Below are 13,029 nucleotides of genomic sequence, written 5' to 3' on the forward strand. Positions count from 1 at the left end.
CTGGAAGCAAATGTATAACAAATCTCAAAGGTTGGAGGGTAAGGCAGCTAGACAAGAGCAAGCACACACAACTGAATGCCAGGACCAAGACACATAGTTGTGGGGAATTCAAAATCTGATTGAAATCCCAGAAGATATCTTTATTTGGCACCATGGCTCATCTTTATTTTCAACATGAGCATGGTCTCTCATATGTGGGTCTGAATCTTCAAAATTTGTAGGATTTGGATCAAATGTTCCAGTTCAGTTCCACTCTAAGGGAATCTAAGTTTCCCAGTTATTTTCTTATAGTTTTCTCTTCCTGCCCTTTCTGGACAGTTTAAAATCTATCTTTTACTAGTCCAAGCACACTCAAATTCAAAGATACTATTTCCAAGTTGCATATTTCCAAGAGCTACATGTCACAGAACGTGACGAACACAGAAATCTGTAGCGTGGGTGGACTTGTGAAAGAAGAGCTTTTGAGTGTGGCCTGCCATTCAACTCTGCACCTGGCAAAGAGTGAAAACAATCCTAGCAAGCCAACTAAAACAAAACAAAAAGCAGGAATGGAATCAGCAATCTCAGGGCAACTCTTGCCACAACGCTCCTAAAGTTTCACGAATCCCACATTCCCTCCAGCTGGAAAAGCAGCCAGGTTTCTGTCACTAACCGAAGCCACCAGCATTTGTGTGACTGGCTATCTCCCGAATGAGGATTACTGAGGTAGCGGGCCAGTTCCCTCACTGGTGTAAAGTGGCATCATGCCAATCATGGCATACCAGCCAAGGATCCAGTCCATAGTTTTTTGCATCTTAATAGGCAGAGATGGAATTATTTTGTCTCTGCAATTATTTCTGACTAATTTCTGCCATTATACCTCTGCATCCAGCACACCCCTGGGGAAGAGTATATGATTTCTCTGGTGATATCAAGCCGAGTCGCCAATGAAAACAAAGGTTATTAAAATAACGCTGAAAAATATCTCTAAATAATTTCATAATATTTGAAATTCGCATTGTGCTCCCCACATACCCATTTCAGTAGAATTTTGAAAATAAGTCAATTTTTGGAACAATCTGCAAATAGCGATATTAATAACATTCAGTAAATTGATGGCACACCCTTCCTTGGATGGCTATGTTCACTCCTCACTCCATTTCAAAACCAGATGTAGCGGAAATAAGCAGCCAAAGAATGGACAAGGAAAGGTTTTAGATTCAGGGAAAGACTTCCATATGATATTGGTGAAAAGACTTGATTTACTGAGAAGATCAGGAAGAGCGAGCAGCAGAAAGCATAGCGCATGTGTTCTTTTTTACCCTTATAACACAGAAACAAAGGAACATCAGGTAAAGATGAATGAAAACAAATTCAAAACCAATAATAAAAAAAAAAAGAAGACATTCTGTTTCATATGCAGACCACAACCAAGTTATGGAGCTGATTGCCTCATATAAAATATCACTGATATAAGTATTTATAAAGATCCAAAAAGGATTAGTCATTGGCATTGCTAATCAAAACAATAAGTTACAACAAAAAGATAAAAATATGGTTGGGCACATGCCAAGTATTAACTGCCTGAGATAAAAATACCCCACATGCAAAATGCAATTCCACATTATAGGGTATCATGTAGGGTTTCTTCTGAAGTGTCTTGGCTGGCTACTGATGGAGGCAGGATATTGGGCTAGAAGGTTTATGGATCCGATTTGCTGAGGCAATTCCTAATTTCTTACTTAGTGATTCAGAGGGCAATAGGTGAAGTACAGTGGCACTGCCAGTTAGGGACTCACCAAAATGGGTACTAAGAGCATTTTGAGCAAAGATGTCAGTGAATAAAGATTAGATACCTGACAATAAAACATTTTTTTTGATGGGGGGAAAAAAAAAGTAATTTAATGGAGGAAGCTGAGGAGCAAGAGTGCTGTGCTGCTGCTGCTACCCAAACTATGTCTAGCACACAGACAAACACAAGATTTCTGGCTCCTGGCACCTTTAGTGTACACTAAAATGAAATAAGAATTTGTAGCTGTTCAACTAGTGAGTGCATAAAGCCTACACACATACACGCACACCTCCCTTCACCTCCACAACAAAAAAATATGTATATGGTTCTCCATTTCATTTCTACAAAAATGGTGTCAGGCTGCCAAAAGGAAATACTGATAATGGGCTGCAAAGTTTCCCTGTCCTGCAGAAAACTGAGATTCAAAGAAAAAAATATATATATCAAGCTAGTTGTGCAGTGGAGAAAAAGGACATTCTGCATTTTTTCCTCAAGAGTTACAGACAAGAACAGTGCATAACCTGGTGGTCAGAGCATTTTTCACAGATACAGAAATTTAGGGTCATGCCTTTGTTCTGCCTGACTCAATATCTGATCAACCATGCTTTCTTTTCAGTTAAAATATCCCACCTTTCCTAAGATATCTTTTCTGAGAAAAATGTCATCAAAACTGTTACACCCTTGAAAAAGTTTGAAATTCAGTGAAGAATTTTATTTCAACACAAGGCTTTCCTTCAAACAGATAGCAACTGGCTTTAACAAGGACAAAAGCTCTGAAACATCCCTCAGTTTTGCTTTCTTTTCTGCACCAAATCCAGATATGTCAGAACACCTTAACTATCCAGTGTGACAACTTCTGTTTAGCTTAACAGCTTGTTCATTTTCACTGGTGTTCTCTCCAAATATATATAAATAAAAATATATAAATATTTATATGTATATAAAAATATAAAATATTTAAAATATTTAATTATATATATATAAATAAATAAAGAATATGAATATATATATAAAACTATAGGCTATAGGACATAATCAACAACAAAAACAAAATTAACCTAGGCAGTGAAAGCACCACCAAAACCCTGAGATTTGCATTTCTGAAATGACACGAGTCATTTTTATTTTTCTAGTTACAGGGGCACCTCACAGTGTAGGGTAAAAGCAACTTAGTGTATCTGAATCATGTTTTTGATCAAACTTTGCTAGGTACCAGTTCAAGTTTTGAGCCTTCCTTAAACAATCACAGATTCTCATTACAAGATGTTATTCACCAAATGGTTCAAATAAACAAAGACAGTCTGGATGAAAACAGTTTGTGGTAACTTTTGCTTTAAACATTCCTATTGCGTGTTCAGCCACTGAGGGTCATCCTTAAAGCTGGATTTTGCTCAGCAGTGCTGCTATCACCTAGTCACAGATGATAATGTAAATCTTGGCATAAACAACACTCTCTCATTTTTATCAGCAGTTCTGAGGTGAGTCCTTTTGTAGCACAGAATATCCCAGCTGAAGAAATAATGTTGAGATGAACACAAAACAGCTCTTCCCGTTAGTGCCACTGCTACCATTAGTAAGTGAATAATAGGAAAGTCCTATTTTTCCAAAGTGACTCCCAGTTATGTTACAGTCAAACCTACAAGTAAGATATTTTTTTTTTTACATTTGGCACATTTGGTAAAATAAAAAAGATCCGAAACTACTTATAAACTCATGACAAATTTGCATGAATGATTTTTAGGGATACATTCACAAATGCAGAGGAAGAATAGTAGATGGTGACACTAATTTCTGTTGAAGAAGCCCCTGCTAGGTTAAGGTGCTCATGAGGAACACGGGAGACATCTGGGCTTGTCTACGTAAAGGAACATTAACTGTTAACTCTCACCAGCCAGGACTGTACGTTATCTCCTGCTTTACTGGGTGGTTAGTATGGAAATTTCTCAGTCTTTTTTGTAGGATCTTGCTTCCTTGCCTTAATAAATATGCTGTGTACCAAGAATTGCAGCCCAGGTGTCCCACTTGCTAGATGGACGTCCGAAGCTTTTGTTAGACAATGAGTTTTGTACCCCTTATGAATAAAACCCCAGTGTCCGCAGGGTAGAGGCACAGCACTTTCCAGCAAGTGATGGTTAAAGTACTCTCCCAGGAGGCAACATCCCTTTCCCCGAAGTGGAGGAAGAAAACAAACATGGATCTCATGCACTGATCAGTACGCCCCTCCCACCACAAATGTCTTCCAAGAAATATGCAAGTATTTCATGTCTTATCAAAACAGTATTTGAACGGAAGAACAAAGCCAGAAAAAATACATTATTTTTGCCTACATCCCAATCATTTCCCACCACACAAGACTTTTTTTGTTATCCCAGACACAAGGTGCACTGGCTTGATGAGCAGAAGCAATGGTGTAGCTGTACTAACACAAGATAGTAAATAACAGGTTTCCAGGTGAAGCTTACTGCTTCGTAAGTAGTTGTGTTCCTCAGGAAACCCCAACCTTTTTTCTCCGCATCTCTACAAAAAGTTGCGAGGGTACCTTCATGAATGTTTCCAGGATGAATGCATGCACATCAAAACACTTCTCTCTACTGTTGATGTGACAGAACATTTTCTAAAATTTGGACACGTTAAGGAAAAGGGGATACACTCACTTGTTTTCACTGTACAATGAGTTAAGACTTCATGGGGCAGGTCAGAAATCGTATTCATTCGACTTCCCAAATTCTCTTGTCTCCCTTGCCTAGAACCTGTAACATGTCCACAGTCACCCTGGGACTGAGTTGTGGGGTTTTCTTACTGAACCAGCTTATGCTATTTTTCCACTCCCCATGTAGTCCCCCTTGGTCAAAAGTTATCTTCAACATAGCTTAATAGCAAGAAACATTCCGCAAAGGCTGCATAGCATTATTTTGTTTTAAACATACTGGGAAATGAAGTGTGTGGGTTTTGGATTCTAGGATCCAGACCATCTGTTAAACCTATCAGAGGTTTGAATTCTAATTTGCTGTTGATTTAAAAATAGTCCCAGCATTACCCTGTCATTTTCTGTAAATTATATATTATTTAGTTTGCCATTTTTAAATATTATAACGTCGTCTTCTCTCTTCTCTTATGGTTTAATTTAGATTCCTTATCATCTACACTAGTACCATTCTTCCCTCCCAGTAACAGATCCTCGCCTCTGTTCTATGCCAGGGAACCTACCAGACTACTCACAGGTTTGAAAGCTGGCTCAGAAACATGAATGTTATAAGCTGAGCATAACTTCATCACTGCTGTGAGATATCTCTGTATAAAAAGCAAAAAACGAACAAAAGTTTATTTATTCTGTGGGTTTCATCAGTTTACCTATAGTCACCTTACTCATCACATATCTTGTAGTAACTTCTATTACTACCTAAATGACCAGCAATTAAGGTATGACTGCTACTATATTAAACTGACAAGCTCTGGAAAAAAATTTCCTAGTGAGCCCCAATTTGCATTTCTCAGAATGAAGATGGATGTCATTCTCATATTTTACCTTTTGCAATGGACTCGGCACATAGCATCGTGGACTCCCATGGTATTGCCTTCGCAGTCCATCCCACAGTGTTAAATGTGACATATTTTCTCAGAATACAAACAAAAGGGCTTCGGCCCCCTCCTAATGGGTGTGCAAGAAGCTAGTTCTGCCCAATATAATAGTGGCCTTTTCTGCTGAAACGGCTGGCAGCTGGAGCAACAAAACCAGATTATTTAGTTTACCTGCAGATTACCTGGATGCTTCTGTAAAGTCGTACAGAAATCGTTTTATTTGTATTTACATCACAGAAATCAAAGTTGCTGTTTTCAAGCTCTGGTTGCAGCAGGAGACAACACAGGCTCATCCAGCAAACAGGAACAGATTTAGGTTTAAACAAAACCTGACACTGCAGTTCCCCACCGGCTCAGATTATTAACGGATGATACAGCAGAGCTTTGTGAAGATCAGGACTTTTTACACTCACTTGTTGCCTAACCCCAGCCAGGGAAAGACAGACTCAAGGTCTGCATTGGTCACTCTTTCCAAAAGCAGTGGCATGTATAGTTATTTTATTTCCTGGGACATTCCTGTCCCCTCGCTTCAGACTCTCAATAGGAAAGTGTACTTGGCCCGAGGAGGAGTATGTGCATGCTCTATCTTATCATTTGTAAAACATACACGTCTAAAGCAGTCGATTCTCAAACATGGCCAGCGTAAAATAAATTTATTTCTCATTACTCATTTGTATTTTGGTTTAGCTATCAAAACTGCAGCTGTCATGAATTTGCGTGGCTGCAGATGCGGCCACATTAAAAACGAATTGTCTGCAGTGGGTTACATGCAGGCAGCTCTTGCCCCTGTGAATTCACAGACTAAGCTGTGTAATACTGCAACCCTCAAGACACCTCTTCCCCCAACATATTAAGTTTTCCTATTGCAAATGACTAAAAATTCAGAGATAATTGCCAAAAAGCAAAGTAAAGGGCTGCTATTAGTTGCAAAAGCAGCACTACACCCATCCATGCACAGAAGCAAACCACTGCTCCAGGTGCTTGGTACCTCTAAAGATTTGACCAATTTGTCTCATCTTATTAGAGATTATAATGGTTTATAATGCAAAGAACTTAATATCTTTAGAATTATATATCTTAGTCCTTTAGAATTGCAAAGATCAAATGTCAAAAGTTTTGTCCTCTTTTGTAAGCTCCTTAGAAGGACATGCTGATTATTATGTGAAGTGTTTTGGGGATTACAACCAAGAACTATCATCTACTGACCTTAGCACTGGGAATGCCAAAAATTCCTGCCACTGAGCCTGTTAGTCACAGACTGGATTGCAGACAAAGATTGATGCATCTCCCAGAAGTTTAAATTACCATATTTTTCCACATAATTTTAAATCTCCAGTTACAGATTTGAAGACTCTAACTCATTCTTCAGCCACTTTCTCTTTCCACGTCATAAGAACACAACACAATCTGACAGGGGTACTTGTCCACATTTAATGGAGATGCATTTGGAATCAGGACCGAGGCTTCTAGGAAAAGTACCACAAGTTCAACGCGGCTGCTCCTTCTGTGCTGCAGTGAAGCTCATGTGACAAAATACATCTATACTGACAAATAAATTACTAGGGAGGAATCACCAACGAAACAGTCATTTCACCCACCAGTTCTTCTAGGGAATTAAAGACCAAGAAGGTAAACAAAACACTGAACTGGAAAAACCCAAACAGGAATAGTACACATGAGGGCAGAGCAAACAAGCCATGCGGTAGCAGAATGGACAGCGGCAGCAACCTTCAGACAGATGCAAATGGGACGTTGCCACTTTCTCGGAGGGGTTTTAATTCCCTCCATGGATCAACTCAATGTTACAGCAGCTTCTCCTAATACTTGATGTGCTGAACTGTAGCTGCATGCAGAAGGCTGGACCCGGGAAAGCCACAGCGCCTGGCGCTGGGCAGCCTGCTCCAAGGAACGCCATGCCCTGGCTCAGCCCGCCGGCCGCCCTGGCTGGAGCGAGCTCCTCCAGCTCCCCCCCGTCCCCATTCCTGGGCTGGTATTTGCTTAGTGTCAGACAGACACAAGAGGGCTGTGGCAACACATGGCGGTGGCCTTCGGCAGACTCTTTAAACCATAACTGTACGTTAAGACTTTGTTTTGGGCAGACTCTCATTTGGGTGGTTTATTTTTACTACTTTTTAATTACTCTAATTGAAGGGGGAATATTTCCCTTCATTTCTCCCATTCAGCCACTTCACCTCCTCCCACCCGCTACTCCCTTTTGAGTCTCTGCCTGCAGACACCACGGTTAGTCATATTTCTGCATTACGCTGAAGGTTGGTTGGGCCTTCCCCCTCCCTTCAATTCTGCTGGAAAATAGAGAACAGATGAATTTCATTAACTCCCTTGGCTTGTAGGTCGACACACCCTACTACTCGTAAACACAGGGATTAGCTAAGTCCTTCTAATAAACAGAAGAGTGAAAAAAAGGTCTGGCTGCTATTTATTTAAGGGATTTTGTGTTTACAAAGGAGAGGGGAGCACATGTGAGCAAACCTGCTATTTAGCCCTGATTGAGTGAGAGTGGCCCAGAATGAGGAGAGAAAGGCTTTCCCCACAACCACTTGAACTTTAAGAGAGTCCCCACTACATAAAGGCTGGTAACCTGCCTGGTCACCTGCAGGATCCGTTACAGACCAGCATGCATCTTTGCAACTCTCGCAAATACTTAGCTAGAGCATGGTTTTGCTGGAAACTACAGCTCAAACCCAGAGCTGCACAATAGTTTTCATAGGTAATTAACTGGGCTGATTTTGTTGCTTTTGTGCATGTTTTCATCTAAACAGCACAAAGTAATTCTCCCCATTCTGATAGACGAAAGAAGGCGAAATGCCTCGGTGCTCTCAGATGATGTGGAAAAGAGCAGGCTCTTCCAGAATAACTCAGGAAGCATTCAGCACCTGCTGCGCTAACGCGGAACAGGCTTCCAAATCCCCAGCAGATTTTTTGCTCAACATTTGATATCCATTTTTCACATCCAATTATTAATCTGCATATACTGAATTCTTTATTTTCTGCAGATCTGCCTGATAATTTAAGCCCTGAAATAAGAAGGCAGAAAATGAGAGAGAAAATTAAGATCTGATTCCCAGATGGATGCCACAACTGGGAGGGAGGTGGGAGCACACAGAATAAGTCATTATAATTCAGGATGTATTTCTTGTACTGCAGCTTACTAAACAAACATTTGGATCAGAAGAGGCAGGGTAGTTTGGGATTTAGTAGTGATTTCCATGAATGACCCTGATTTATTGAGAGTTCTCAACACTAAAGCCTCACATTTCAAGGTCTTCCCCGTCCTTGTTATTCAGGACCGTTGGCCTCATTTTCCATGTCAGCTCTTAGAGGAGAACCATATTTTAACAAATCTATCACTATTGATATAAAGGAATGCCTTTTATTTTTAATGCCATCATCAGGATATGCACTGTGATAAGCATTCCCAAAAATAGTGGAAGTGAAGAAGTCTACAAAATAATTTCAGAAATCAGTTTGCAAAAAGAAACTTCTATAAATAATCTCAGGTTCTTCCAGCCAGGAGAATAATGCTATCATACAATTTTTTGTATAAATCTGTCTTTTCACTAATGCCTTTTGAATTTTCACAAAACCCCCCAAAATAAACAAGTCCATTCCTCTTTTACAAATGTTTTAATTTTCCATTAAGGAATCAGATCCTGAAAAGGTCAGAAGCAGTACCAGCAGATTAGTAGGTGCTTCCACTGATTGCAACTGGGTTATGCAAAACACATCTCATTTCCTTTGAGCTATCAAGCCAAGGTTTGAATACAGAGAGTGAGCAAATATAGAAGCACAGCTGCTTTAAGCTTCCTCCAGTCCTTACTCATAATGCACAAGTGGTGCTCCTGCACCAAACTGCACTGCGATCAAAACCAGCTGATCCTGAGTTTATCAGAATGCTACTGTTTAAATTGCACTTGAGTTTTTACATTTTCCCCTAATATATTTTACGGGGGTCCTTGTAAATCTGAGAAAATGCTGGAGCAGCTATAGCTACTAAGTGTTGTTAGCGTTTCCCTTCGCAATTTTTCCTGATGCTCTCCACTGCCTCGTGTGGACATTGGGCTTGACTGCCTCGAACTCAGCTTAAAAGAAACCGTTCGTCTTGTTCTTTCCCAGATAGATAGATAGATAGATAGATAGATATATAACATCCTTCATGTGCATATCCCAGAGCGCTTAGCATGCATTAAAATCAAGTGAAATAAGAGAACATAAATTGCAAAGCAAGGAAAATTAAATATTTCTTTAAGACTTGATTTAAACACACTCAACAACATTAGGAGGTGGGTGGGTGGGTGCCACAGAGGGGAGAATCCACTATTACATTAATTCAACCTCTTTATCGTACCAAATAAATAATAAAATTGGGGATGAAGGCATTGCTAGCCAGATGGCATATAGGGTAAAACACTGACTCCCCTTGAGCAGTTTCTGGTCAAATACGGACAGCTTAATTCATGGAAAAGATGACAATTTTTAGTTCCAAGCTTTAGAGACTGTATTAACAACTGCCTAGAAACGCTGAAGTGAGTGTCTAAGATCAGCTACTGACCTCCTAACCCTGCCTGGCTGCCTATGGACCCAGCCCACTGTACTCCCAGCACGCAGCACCCGTGTGGGCTGCAAGCCAACCTCTTCTACAGAAAGAACTCACAAGATATTTCCTATTGGCCTTGTGTTAAGTTCTGATTTGATCATCATTAGCGTTCAACAGAAGAGCACCTACCGCATGCAGTGTGTTTAAGATCAGATCATTAACATCCAGTTCAAATAATGCTGCTTGGAAACTTCTTAGGCATCAGTTGCAAAAAACGTTCTTGTGTTTCTAACCCCCTTTTGCTCACAGGAGATTTCAGCAATAAGGTTGTCTGCCATGGATTAGATTGCAGGGTTTCCTGATGGCAGCGATGTGAAGCCTGTGTCTTTTCAAGGCTATGTTGCATTCCAGCAGTGACTATCAGGTAATATTTACAGGAGCTGCTGGTTTAAGCGTGCAATGATTGTGTACTCTGTTACTTCATGGCACTGTGTGTCTGGTTCACCTTATGTAGCAGAGACAACAAAGCTGTTAAATTGTCCTCCTTGAACTTACAAACCTTTCCAAAGCAACATCTCTGCACATGAGCAGTTTTGCTCCAGCTGAAATGGCTCTGCTTATCCATGTTAAGCCTGCCATACAGGAGACCATTTCCTTTTATTTTCCCCCCATAAAAAGTTGAATTATTTAAAAAAAAAAAAAAAAAAAAAAAAAGAAAGAAACATTTTCTTGAGTGGTTGCAGGTCACTCTGGATCAGTGAGGTTTAACTTTAGTGTGTTGTGATGAAATATTAATACCAAGTCAGTGTGTTTATTTCTTCAAGCGTCTGGAGCCACTGAGTGTTTATGCCTCAAGATTAGCAGGAAGTGTACCCATGCATAGCAGCCCTGTACTTAGAAAGTCTGAGATTTCAACATTTGAAGACTGTCCACAGCAAATCAGCTGCATCGGATTGTGTGTCAGTTCTGCTGTGAAACACAGAGTTGTTCCCACAAGATTTCAATCCCATAATGAACCAACAGATTGTCAGGTTAATAACAGTGTTAGCAAGGCATGTCTCAGTCTCTGCGTTTCCACTGCAAAGTAGTCGGACTTATCTGGAGCAAGCAAAATCAGGCCATAAACTTACCACTGGTGGCTGAGATGGTAAGAGGGTCCCAGTTTATTCTTTGTGACAGCAAATACCCTTGGTCAGGTATAGCTTGCTTTGTGTTTCAGCATCTGAGACATCACCTGTTAAAAAGATAAGAGACAAAACTGGTTCTCTAAGTTTTGAAGAAAACTCATGAGCTCATCATACAGTAAATGGACACCATTTGGTGGGTTGTAACAGGCTTCCAGAACACCTCTGGTAAGGCACAGCCACAGCAAAGGCTCGGAGAGGTGGGGCCAGGAGAACTGTTTGCACAGAAGGCCAGGACGTGAGGGCTGAACGAGCGCCAGGAAATCTATAGCCTCCCTCAAACCCAGCCTGCACCAGTTCACTCCATAAACATGCAGGACAGGAAGCCACTTGCCTTTCCCATTTGAAAGGTTAGAAGGGTCCTAAAGGAAGGGCAAGCGTAGGAGCAAAGGCAAAACGTAGAGGAAAAAGGATACTGCAACGTCCTGCCCCAGTTTCACAGTCTGTTTGGGGGCAGAGCCACTTCCCCTGTTCCTACAACAAGTGGAAACAGGATTTGTATTTTGGCTGAGAGTCTCTCTCGTGTCATTTACATGGGGCCATCTCAGAATTAGTCTTTTTAGGTGGGTGTTTCTCCAAATGGATGAGTCACAAAACCAAGGTCCTGGCCCCACAGCCACGTTCAGCCTAGATTTCCTTGCTATAGTTTTCAGTCTGGCACTGACAATTAGTGCCAAAGCAGCTAGAGCCACTTGAAAGGAAATGCAAGCTACTAGACCAATTTGGCTTTGCTGTACGGGAGGAAATACAGTACAATGCATTACAGCTTGCTATGCAGAGCAATTTTCCTGCAAGCAATAGCCCAAGATTTCAGAGCGAAATACAAAAAGTTAGCACGGTGAAAGAAGAGTTACCAGACAAAGTTTCTTATGGGACATAAGAAATCTCTGTATGTGCAGAGACTGATTGGAAAAATAAAAATGAAGAAAGCTAAGGGGATGCTGCTTGGCAAAGGTGCCAAGGAGGTGGCTCACACTGACAGCGATCAGATGTGACTGAGCAGACAGAGGGAAGGCAGCACTAGTTGTCATGGGAGGGACATGCAGGTGAGGTTTCTGAGGCAGGCTGAGGTTTCAGAACGGCTCGTTCTCAAACAGGGAAGGATGAAGCAGGCTTCGAGCAAAATAATCAGCCTGTCTGCTCCCATGTCTGTGTTCACATTTGGTGTTTAAGCCTGGCATGTAGGTGATGTGAATATGGCATTCAAACTGGCTGAGTTCATGTCCGGTGGATGCTTGCTAATGTTATACAGAAGAGTTTCCTAAACCACTTGAAGGTGATTCAGTACTCCACAAACTGCAATCTGGTCTATATACACACTGATGTAGAGGATTTTTAATTCTAGTCCAATTATCTAAGAAAAAAAAAATAATAGACATGATTCAAAAATTTATCATCTCTACTACCTTAAAGGTGTAAGTCAATAAGTATTCCTTTCTAAAGAATGGTATCAACTTCCCTGACATTATACATGCCTCAATATATATTAAACTAATTTATACCTACAGCATACAGCTATGTAAATTTGGGAGCAAACAGAAATGCTGCTGCGAACCTACAGAACTGTAATCTTTAAGATAACAGCACGATATTCAGAATGGGGACTGATTCTGCCCTTTTAATAATTCTTTTACATACCTGAAAAAGAGGGGAAAGGCAAATATTCATGCCCCTTTAAGAGCCCCTCCAAAAATAAAGATAAGTATCTAGACAGAAACACACACAAAGAGATTATCTCCGCTTGACATAAACATTTGCAGTGTAAGTAGTAAGATACACACACGAAGAGGAAAAAATAAATTAGATAAGTCATAATAGTACTATAATAAAACTATAAAGCAGGAGACTGCTCCAGGCATTTGACATGCATCTTGGCACTTTTAATGAGGGGAAACAAAAGACTCAAAGTGCATTCTCAAGAGCTTGTGTGTGTGTGTGTG

General features: G+C 40.5%; 1 long non-coding RNA gene across 1 annotated transcript in view; it reads right to left on the reverse strand.

Annotated features, from left to right (window-relative positions):
* Positions 1-13,029, reverse strand: part of LOC129785214 (uncharacterized) — a 206,854-nt gene that overhangs the window by 47,927 nt on the left and 145,898 nt on the right. The window contains exon 2 of the long non-coding RNA XR_008748895.1: positions 11,036-11,139. This is a non-coding gene — a long non-coding RNA (uncharacterized LOC129785214). The remainder of the gene's footprint in view (positions 1-11,035; positions 11,140-13,029) is intronic.

Source organism: Falco peregrinus, chromosome 9 (assembly GCF_023634155.1).
Source record: "Falco peregrinus isolate bFalPer1 chromosome 9, bFalPer1.pri, whole genome shotgun sequence".
Lineage (NCBI taxonomy): Eukaryota > Metazoa > Chordata > Aves > Falconiformes > Falconidae > Falco > Falco peregrinus.